Consider the following 12,513-nt stretch of genomic DNA (forward strand, 5'->3'; position numbering starts at 1 on the left):
AAAGATGCAAAATGTGATGTCAAAAACAGTTAACATGGCGGGGATGATTAGTAAAAATGCAGGATTGTTGAAATGCGTTTGAACTTAAGAGATCAGCAACTTAAAATAATCATAGATAGGTAGGTAGATAGATACATAGATAGATAGATAGACAGATAGATAGATAGATACCTCATGGTAACTGGAAACCAAAAACCTATAATATAAACACACAGAAAAAAGAAAAGAATTCAAACATAACATTAAAGACAGTCTTCAAATCACAAGGGAAGAGATCAAAAGAAGGACCAAAAACAACTATAAAAACAACCCCAAAGCAATTAACAAAATGGCAATAAGTACATACCTATCAAAAATCACATTAGGGCTTCCCTGGTGGCGCAGTGGTTGAGAATCTGCCTGCTAATGCAGGAGACACGGGTTCGAGCCCTGGTCTGGGAAGATCCCACATGCCACGGAGCAGCTGGGCCCGTGAGCCACAGCTGCTGAGCCTGCGCGTCTGGAGCCTGTGCCCCGCAACAGGAGGGGCCGCGATAGTGAAAGGCCCGCGCACCGCGATGAAGAGCGGTCCCCGCACCGCGATGAAGAGTGGCCCCCACTTGCCGCAACTAGAGAAAGCCCTCGCACGAACCGAAGACCCAACACAACCAAAAATAAATAAATAAATAAATAAATAAATAAAATTTAAAAAAAAAAATCACATTAAATGTAAATGAACTAAATGCTCCAATCAAAACACACAGATTGGCTGAACAGCTACAAAAACAATACCAATATATATGCTGCCTACAAAAGACTTGCTTCAGATCTGAAGAAACATACAAACTGAAAGTAAGGGGATGGAAAAAAGTATTCCATGCAAATGGAAATTTAAAAAAACAACAACAACGAGGTAGCAATACTTACATCAGACAGAATAGATTTGAAAACAAAGACAGTCACAAGAGACTAAGGACAATACATAATGATAAAGGGATAAACCTAAGAAAAAGATACATAACAGTTATAAATGCACCTAACATAGGCGCACCTAAACACATAAAGCAGGGACTTCTCTGGTGGCACAGTGGTTAAGAATCTGCCTGCCAATGCAAGTGACACGGGTTTGCACTCTGGTCCAGGAAGATCCCACATGCCGCGGAGCAACTAAGCCCATGCACCACAACTACTGAGACTCCACTCTAGAGCCCACGAGCCACAACTACTGAGCCTGCATGTCACAAGTACTGAAGCCCGCTCACCTAAAGCCTGTGCTCTGCAACAGAGAAGCCACTGCAGTGAGAAGCCTGCGCACCACAACGAAGAGTAGCCTCCACTAGCCGCAATTAGAGAAAGCCCGTCTGCAGCAACAAAAGACCCAATGCAGCCAAAAATAAATAAATAAGTAAATAAATTTATTTTTAAAAAAACACATAAAGCAATATTAACAGACATAAAGGGAGAAACTGACAGTAATACAATAATACTAGGTAGGCCTTAAATGACATATTAGACCACATGAACTTAATAGATATATACAGAACATTTCATCCAAAAGCCACAGAATACATTCTTTTCAAATGCACAAGGAATATGCTCCAGGACAGATCACATACTAGGCCACAAAACAAGTCTCCATAAATGTAACAAAACTGAAATCATATCAATCATCTTTTCTGACCACAATCAACTATAATAAAAAAAAACCTGCAAAAAACACAACCCCAAAACAATGAACAAAATGGCAATAAGTACATACCTATCAATAATCACATTAAATGTGAATGTGAGGCTAAACAATATGCTACTAAACAACCAATGGATCACTGAAGATATCAAAAAAGAAATTGAAAAATACGTGGAAACAAATGAAAACAAAAACACAACAATCCAAAGTCTTTGGGGTGCAGCAAAAGCAGTTCTAAAAGAAAAGTTTACAGTGACACAAGCCTACCTCAGGAAAGAAGAAAAACCTGAAATAAACAACCTAATCTTACACCTAAAGGAACTAGAAAAGGAAGAACAAATAAAACCCAAAGTTAGTAGAGGGAAAGAAATCATAAAGATTAGAGCAGAAATAAAAGAAATAGACTAAAAAAACTACAGAAAAGATTAATGAAACTAAGAGCTGGTTCTCTGAAAACATAAACAAAATTGATAAACCAGACTGAACAAGAAAAAAAAGAGAGCCCAAATCAATAAAATCAGAAATGAAAAAGAAGTTACAACTGACACCACAGAATTACAAAGGATCATAAAAGATTACTACAAATAATTATACACCAATAAAATGGACAACCTCAAAGAAATGACAAATTCCTAGAAATGTACAATGTCCTCAGAATGAACCAGGAAGAAATAGAAAATACGAATAGACCAATTACCAGTAATAAAATTGAATCAGTAATAAAACAACTCCCAAAAAACAGAAGTCCAGGACCAGATGGCTTCACAGGTGAATTCCACCATTTAGAGAAGAGTTAACACCTATTCTTCTCAAACTATTCGAAAAACTGCAGAGGAAGGAACACTTCCAAACTCATTCTATGAGACCAGTATCATCCCGCTACCAAACCCAGACAAAGATATCACAAAAAAAGAAAGTTGCAGGCCAATATCACTGACGAACACAGATGCAAAAATCCTCAACAAAATATTAGCAAACTGAATTCAACAATTCATTAAAAGGATCATACACCAGGATCAAGTGAGATTTATACCAGGGATGCAAGGATGGATCGATATCCACAAATTAATCAATGTGATACACCACATTAACAAAATGCTGAATAAAAATCATATGATCATCTCAATAGATGTAGAAAAATTTGACAAAATTCAACATCCATTTATGATAAAAACTCTCAACAAAGTGGGTATAGAGGGAACATATCTCAAAATAATAAAGGCCATATATGACAAGGCCACAGCTAATGTCATACTCAATGGAGAAAAGGCAAAAGCATCTCCTCTAAGATCAGGAACAAGACAATGATGCCCACTCTTGTCACTTTTACTCGTCATAGTATTGGAAGTCCTAGTCACAGCAATCAGGTAAGAAAAAGAAATAAAGGGAATCCAAACTGCAAAGAAAGAAGTAAAACTGTCACTGTTTACAGATAACATGATACTACACATAGAAAATCCTGGGAATTCCCTGCCAGTCCAGTGGTTAGGACTTGGCATTCTGTCAGGGCCCTGGGTTCAATCCTGCTTGGGGAACTAAGATCCTACAAGCCGCATGGCACACCAAAGAAAAGAAAATCCTCAAGACGCCATCAGAAACTACTAGAGCTCATCAATGAATTTGGTAAAGTTGCTGGAGACAAAATTAATATACAGAAATCTGTTGCATTTCTATATGGTAACAATGAACAATCAGAAAGAGAAATTAAGAAAACAATCCCATTTATAATTGCATCAAAAGGAATAAAATACTTAGGATAAATCTAACTAATGAGGTTACAGATGCTCAACATCACTAAAAATTAGAGAAATGCAACTCAAAACTATGAAGTATCACCTCACACCAGTCAAAATGGCCATCAACAAAAAAAATCTACAAACAATAAATGCTGGAGAGGGAGCAGAGAAAAGGGAACCCTCTTGCACTATTGGTGGGAATGTAAATTGATACAGCCATTGTGGAGAACAGTATTGAGGTTCCTTAAAAAACTAAAAATAGAACTACCATATGACCCAGCAATCCCACTACTGGGCATATACCCAGAGAAAACCATAATTCAAAAATACACATGTACCCCAATGTTCACTGCAGCACTATTTACAATAGCCAGGACATGGAAGCAACCTAAGTGTCCATCAACAGATGAATGGATAAAGAAGATGTGGCATATATATATATATATATATATATATATATATATATATATAATGGAATATTACTCAGCCATAAAAAGAAATGAAATTGGGTCATTTGTAGAGATGTGGATGGACATAGAGTCTGTCATACAGTGAAGTCAGAAAGAGAAAAACAAAATATCACATGTTAACGCATATAGGTGGAATCTAGAAAAATGGTACAGATGAACCGGTTTGCAGGGCAGAAATAGTGACACAGGTATAGAGAACAAACGTACAGACAACAAGGGAGGAAAGCAGGGGGGAGGGGGTGGGATGAATTCGGAGATTGGGATTGACATATATACACTAATATGTATAAAACAGATCATAAAAACCTGCTGTATTAAAAAAAATCACACATTAATGCATATATGTGGAATCTAGAAAAATGATACAGATGAACCTATTTGCAGGGCAGGAACAGAAAGGCAGACATGGAGAACAGATGTGTGGACACAGGGGGGCAGGGGAGGGTGGGATGAATTGGGAGATTAGGTTTGACATAAATACACTACTATGTGTAAAACAGATAGCTAGTGGGAACCTGCTGTACAGCACAGGGAGCTCATCTTGGTGCTCTGTGATGATGTAGATGGGTGGGATTGGGGTACAGAGGGAGGCCTAAGAGGGAGGGGATATATGTATACATACAGCAGATTCACTTCACTGTACAGCAGAAACTAACACAACATTGTAAAGCAATTATGCTCCAATAAAAAAGAGAAATTAAGAAAACAATCCCATTTATAATTGCATCAAAAGAAATAAAATACTTAGACTAAATCTAACTGAGGTTGAAGACCTGTACTTAGAAACTATAGGACATTGAGGAGACTGGTTCAAGATGGCAGAGAAGAAGGACGTGCTCTCATTCCCTCTTGCAAGAGCATCGGAATCACAACCAACTGCTAAACAATCATTGACAGGAAGACACGGGAACTCACCAAAAAAGATACCCCACATCCAAAGACAAAGGAGAAGCCACAATGAGACGGTAGGAGGGGCACAATCACAATAAAATCAAATCCCATAACTGCTGGGTGGGTGTCTCACAAACTGGAGAACACATATACCACAGAAGTCCACCCACTGGAGTGAAGGTTCTGAGCCCCACGTCAGGCTTCCGAACCTGGGGGTCTGGCAATGGGAAGAGGAATTCCTAGAGAATCAGACTTTGAAGGCTAGCAGGATTTGACTGCAGGACTCTGACAGGACTGGAGGAAACAGACTCCACTCTTGGAGGGCACACACAAAGTAGTGTCTGCATCGGGACCCAGGGGAAGGAGCAGTGACCCCAGGGGAGACTGAACCAGACCTACCTGCTAGTGTTGGAGGGTCTCCTGCAGAGGTGGGGGGTGGCTGTGTCTCACCATGAGGACAAGGACACTGACAGCAGAAGTTCTGGGAAGTGCTCCTGGGCGTGAGCCATCCCAGAGTCCACCATTAGCCCCACCAAAGAGCCCAGGTAGGCTCCAGTGTTGGGTCACCTCAGGCCAAACAACAAACAGGGAGGGAACCCAGCCCCATCCATTAGCAGTCAAGTAGATTAAAGTTTTACTGAGCTCTGCCCACCAGAGCAACACCCAACTCTACCCACCACCAGTCCCTCCCATCAGGAAACCTGCACAAGCCTCTGAGATAGCCTCATCCACAAGAGGACAGACAGCAGAAGAAAGAACTACAATCCTGCAGCCTATGGAATAAAAACCACATTCACAGAAAAATAGACAAGATGAAAAGGCAGAGGGCTATGTACCAGATGAAGAAAAAAGATAAAACCCCAGAAAAACAACTAAATGAATGGAGATAGGCAACCTTCCAGAAAAAGAATTCAGAATGATAGTGAAGATGATCCAGGACCTCGGAAAAAGAATGGAGGCAAAGATCGAGAAGATGCAAGAAATGTTTAACAAAGACCTAGAAGAATTAAAGAACAAACAGAGATGAACAATACAATAACTGAAATGAAAACTACACTAGAAGGAATCAATAGCAGAACAACTGAGGCAGAAGAACAGAACGGATAAGTGACCTGGAAGACAGAATGGTGGAATTCACTGCTGCGGAACACAATAAAGAAAAAAGGATGAAAAGAAATGAAGACAGCCTAAGAGACCTCTGGGACATTAAACACAACATTCACATTATAGGGGACCCAGAAGGAGAAGAGAGAGAGAAAGGACCCGAGAAAATATTTGAAGAGATTATAGTCGAAAACTTCCATAACATGGGAAAGGAAAAAGCCACCCAATTCCAGGAAGTGCAGAGAGTCCCATACAGGATAAACCCAAGGAGAAACACACCAAGACACACAGTAATCAAATTAGCAAAAATTAAAGACAAAGAAAAATGATTGAAAGCAGCAAGGGAGAAACAACAAATAACACACAAGGGAACTCGCATAACGTTAACAGCTGATGTCTCAGCAGAAACTCTACAAGCCAGAAGGGAGTGGCATGATATACTTCAAGTGATGAAAGGGAAGAACCTACAACCAAGATTACTCTACCCGGCAAGGATCTCATTCAGATTCAATGGAGAAATCAAAAGCTTTACAGACAAGCAAAAGCTAAGAGAATTCAGCACCACCAAACCACCTCTACAACAAATGCTAAAGGAACTTCTCTAAGTGGGAAACACAAGAGAAGAAAAGGACCTACAAAAACAAACCCAAAACAATTAAGAAAATGGTCATAGGAACATACGTATCTATAATTACCTTAAACGTGAATGGATTAAATGCTCCAACCAAAAGACACAGGCTTGCTGAATGGATACAAAAACAAGACCCCTCTATATGCTGTCTACAAGAGACCCACTTCAGACCTAAGGACACATACAGACTGAAAGTGAGGGGATGGAAAAAGATATTCCATGAAAATGGAAATCAAAGGAAAGCTGCAGTAGCAATACTCATATCAGATAAAATAGATTTTAAAATAAAGAATGTTACAAGAGACAAGGAAGGACACTACATAATGATCAAGGGATCAACAATTTAACATATAAATATATATGCAATTTAAATTGCATAAATATAACAACTTAAATATATATGCACCCAACACAGGAGCTCCTAAATACATAAGGCAACTGCTAACAGGTATAAAAGAGAAAATCGACAGTAACACAATAATAGTGGGGGGCTTTAACACCTCACTTACACCAATGGACAGATCGTCCAAACAGAAAATTAATAAGGAAAAACAAGCTTCAAATGACACAACAGACCAGATAGATTTAACTGATATTTATAGGACATTCCATCCAAAAACAGTAGATTTCACTTTCTTCTCAAGTGTGCACGGAACATTCTCCAGGATAGATCACATCTTGGGTCACAAATCAAGCCTCAGTAAATTTAAGAAAATTGAAATCATATCAAGCATCTTTTCTAACCACAACGCTATGAGATTAGAAATCAATTACAGGGGAAAAAACGTAAAAAACACAAACACATGGAGGCTAAACAATACGTTACTAAATAACCAAGAGATCACTGAAGAAGTCAAAGAGGAAATCAAAAATACCTAGAGACAAATGACAATGAAAACACAATGATCCAAAAACCTATGGGATGCAGCAAAAGCAGTTCTAAGAGGGAACTTTATAGCCACACAAGCCAACCTCAAGAAACATGAAAAATCTCAAATAAACAATCTAAAGTTACACCTAAAGGAACTAGAGAAAGAAGAACAAACAAAACCCAAGGTTAGCAGAAGGAAAGAAATCATAAAAATCAGAGCAGAAATAAATGAAATAGAAACAAAGAAAACAAGAGCAAAGATCAATAAAACTAAAAGCTGGTTCTTTGAGAAGATAAAATTGATAAACCATTAACCAGACTCATTAAGAAAAAGAGGGAGAGGACTCAAATCAATAAAATCAGAAATGAAAAAGGAGAAGTTACGACACCGCAGAAAATACAAACCATCCTAACAGACTACTACAAGCAACTCTATGCCAATTAAATGGACAACCTGGAAGAAATGGACAAATTCTTAGAAAGGTATAACCTTCCAAGACTGAACCAGGAAGAAATAGAAAATATGAACAGACCAATCACAAGTAATGAAAATGAAACTGTGACTAAAAATCTTCCAACAAACAAGAGTCCAGGACCAGATGGCTTCACAGGTGAATTCTATCAAACATTTAGAGAAGAGCTAACACCCATCCTTCTCAACCTCTTCCAAAAAATTGCAGAGGAAGGAACACTCCCAAACTCATTCTATGAGGTCACCATCACCCTGATACCAAAACCAGACAAAGATACTACAAAAAAAGAAAATTACAGACCAATATCACTCATGAATATAGATGCAAAAATCCTCAACAAAATACTAGCAAACAGAATCCAACAACACATTAAAAGGATCATACACCATGATCAAGTGGGATTTGTGCCAGGGATGCAAGGATTCTTCAATATACCCAAATCAATCAATGTGATAAACCATATTAACAAATTGAAGAAGAAAAACTGTATGATCATCTCAATAGATGCAGAAAAAGCTTTTCACAAAATTCAACACCCATTTATGATAAAAACTCTCCAGAAAGTGGGCATAGAGGGAACCTACCCCAACATAATAAAGACCATATATGACAAACCCACAGCAAACATCATTCCCAATGGTGGAAAACTGAAAGAATTTCCTCTAACATCAGGAAAAAGACAAGGATGTCCACTCTCACCACTATTATTCAACATAGTATTGGAAGTCCTAGCCACGGCAATCAGAGAAGAAAAAGAAATAAATGGAATACAAATTGGAAAAGAAGTAAAACTGTCACTGTTTGCAGATGACATGATACTGTACATAGAGAATCCTAAAGATGCCACCAGAAAACCACTCGAGCTAATCAATGAATTTGGTAAAGTTGCAGGATACAAAATTAATGCACAGAAATCTCTTGCATTCCTATACACTAATGATGAAAAGTCTGAAAGAGAAATTAAGGAAACACTCCCATTTACCATTGCAACAAAAAGAATAAAATACCTAGGAATAAACCTACCTAGGGAGATAAAAGACCTGTATGCAGGAAACTGTAAGACACTGATGAAAGAAATTAAAGATGATACAAACAGATGGAGAGATATACCATGTTCTTGGATTGGAAGAATCAATATTGTGAAAATGACTATACTACCCAAAGCAATCTACAGATTCAATGCGATCCCTATCAAATTACCAATGGCATTTTTTACAGAACTAGAACAAATCATCTTAAATTTGTCTGGAGACACAAAAGACCCCGAATAGCCAAAGCAGCCTTGAGGGGAAAAAATGGGAGCTGGAGGAATCAGACTCCCTGAGTTCAGACTATACTACAAAGCTACAGTAACCAAGACAACATGGTACTGACACAAAATCAGAAATATAGATCAATGGAACAGGATAGAACGCCCAGAGATAAACCCACACACCTATGGTCAACTAATCTATGACACCTATGGTCAACTAATCTATGACAAAGGAGACAAGGATATACAATGGAGAAGACAGTCTCTTCAATAAGTGGTGCTGGGAAAACTGGACAGCTACATGTAAAAGAATAAAATTAGAACACTCCCTAACACCATACACAAAAATAAACTCAAAATGGATTAGAGACCTAAATGTAAGACCAGACACTACAAAACTCTTAGAGGAAAACACAGGAAGAAAACTCTTTGACATAAATCACAGCAAGATCTTTTTTGATCCACCTCCTAGAATAATGGAAATAAAAACAAAAATAAACAAATGGGACCTAATGAAACTTCAAAGCTTTTGCAAAGCAAAGGAAACTACAAACAAGACGAAAAGACAACCCTCAGAATGGGAGAAAATATTTGCAAACGAATCATCGGACAAAGGATTAATCTCCAAAATATATAAACGGCACATGCAGCTCAATATTTAAAAAACAAACAACCCAATCCAAAAATGGGCAGAAGACCTAAATAGACATTTCTCCAAAGACATACAGATGGCCAAGAAGCACATGAAAAGCTGCTCAACATCACTAATTATTAGAGAATTGCAAATCAAAACTACCATGAGGTATCACCTCACACCAGTTAGAATGGGCATCATCAGAAAATCTACAAACAACAAATGCTGGAGAGGGTGTGGAGAAAAGGGAAGCCTCTTGCACTGTTGGTGGGAATGTAAAGTGACACAGCCACTATGGAGAAAAGTATGGAGGTTCCTTAAAAAAAAACAGAATTACCATATGACCCAGCAATCCCACTACTGGGCATATACCCAGAGAAAACCATAATTCAAAAAGACACATGCACCCCAATGTTCATTGCAGCACTATTTACAATAGCCAGGTCACGGAAGCAACATAAATGCCCATCTACAGATGAGCAGATGAAGGAGATGTGGTACATATATACGAAGGAATATTACTCAGCCATAAAAAGGAATGAAATTGGGTCATTCATAGAGACGCGGATGAATCTAGAGGCTGTCATACAGAGTGAAGTAAGTCAGAAAAACAAATATCATATATTAACGCATGTATGTGGAACCTAGAGAAATGGTACAGATGAATCGGTTTGCAGGGCAGAAATTGAGACACAGATGTAGAGAACAAACGTATGGACACCAAGGGGGGAAAGCTGCGGGGGGGAGGGGGGTGGGGGTGTGATGAAATGCAAGATTGGGATTGACATATATACACTAATATGTATAAAATAGATAACTAGTAAGAACCTGCTGTATAAAAAAATAAAATTCAAAAATTCAAAAAAAAAACTATAGGACATCGATGAAAGAAATTGAATATGACACAGACAGAAAGGTATGCTGTGTTCGTGGATTCGAAGAATTAACATTATTAAAATGACCATACTACCCAAGGAAATCTACATATCAATCTAATCCTTATCAAAATATCAATGGTATTTTTCACAGAACTAGAACTAATTCTAAAATTTGTATGGAAACACACACACACATACACACACAGACAAAAAAAAACCCCTGAATAGCCAAAACAATCTTTAGAAAAAAGAACAAAGCTGGAGGTCTCACGCTCCCTGGTTCAAACTATACTACAAAGCTAGTCATCAAAATAGTATGGTACTGCCACAAAAACAGACACATGGATCAATGGAACAGAATACAGTCCAGAAACAAACCCACACACTTATGGTCAATTAATCTGTGACAAAGGAGGCAAGAATATACAATGGGAAAAAGACAGCCTCTTCAATAAGTGGTGTTGAGAAATCGAGACAACTATATGCAAAAGAAACTGGACTAGGCTCTCACACTATTCACAAAAATAAATTCAAAATAGATTAAGGACTTAAATATAAGACCTGAAACCATAAAACTAGAAGAAAACAGGTAGTTTGCTGTTTAACATTGGTCTTAGTGATTGTTTTTTTTTTTTTTTGGGGATATGTGTCCTCAGGCAAGGGAAACAAAAGCAAAAAATAAACAAATGGGACTACATCAAACTAAAAAGCTTTTGCACAGCTAAAGAAACTATCAACAAAATGAAAAGACAACCTATTGAATGGGAGAAGATACTTGCAAATGATATATTTGACACAGGGTTAAAACCTAAAATATATTGATATAAAGATGTCATACAACTAAGCATCAAAAAAACAATCCTACTAAAAAATGGACAGAAGACCTTAACAGACATTTCTCCAGAGAAGACATACAGATGGCCAACAGGTACATGAAAAGACGCTCAACATCCTTAATCATCAGGGAAATACAAATCAAAATCACAATGAGATATGCCTCACACCTGTCAGAATGGCTATTATCAAGACAACAAATAAGTGATGGTGAGGAATCCTTGTACACTGTTGGTGGACATGTAAATTGCTGCAGCCATTACAGAAAACAGTATGGAGTTTCCTCAAAAAACTAAAAACAGAGCTACCATATGCTCCAGCAATCCCACTCCAGGGCATATATCTAGAAAAAACCAAAGGCACTAATTCAAAAATTTACATGCAGCAGGACTTCGCTGGTGGTCCAGTGGTTAAGACTCCGCACTTCCAACGCAGGGGTCACAGGTTCAATCCCTGGTCAGAGAACTAAAATCCCACAGGCCTTGTGGTGCAGCCAAAAAAAAAAAAAATGTACATGCACCCGAACGTTCACGGCGGCACTGTTTACAACGGGAAATATATGGAAGCAACCCAAGTGTCCATTAGCAAACAATGGGTAAAGAAGGTGTAGTATACACACACACACACGGAATATTAGCCATAAAAAAGAATAAAATCTTGCCATTTGCAACAACATGTATGGACCTAGAGAGTATTATGCTAAGTGAGAAGTCAGACAGAGAAAGAAAAACACTGTATGCTTTTACTTATAAGTGGAATCCATAAAACAAACACAACAAAACAAAAAGAGTTATAGATACAGAGAACAAACACGTGGTTGCCAGAGAGAAGGGAGGTGAAAGGAGGAAAGAAATAAGTGAGGGATATTAAGAGGTACAAACCTTCAGTTGCAAAGTATTTAAATGAGTCATGGTGTAAAATTTACACCGTGTGGATTATAGGCAATAACTATGTAATACCTTTGCATAGCAACATATCATAATGAGACTTACTGTGGTAATCATTTGAAAATGTATAGAAATACCAAACCACTCCTGTATAACATGAACTAACATATTGATAGTACTGCAGGT

Source organism: Balaenoptera acutorostrata, chromosome 11, assembly GCF_949987535.1.
Source record: "Balaenoptera acutorostrata chromosome 11, mBalAcu1.1, whole genome shotgun sequence".
NCBI lineage: Eukaryota > Metazoa > Chordata > Mammalia > Artiodactyla > Balaenopteridae > Balaenoptera > Balaenoptera acutorostrata.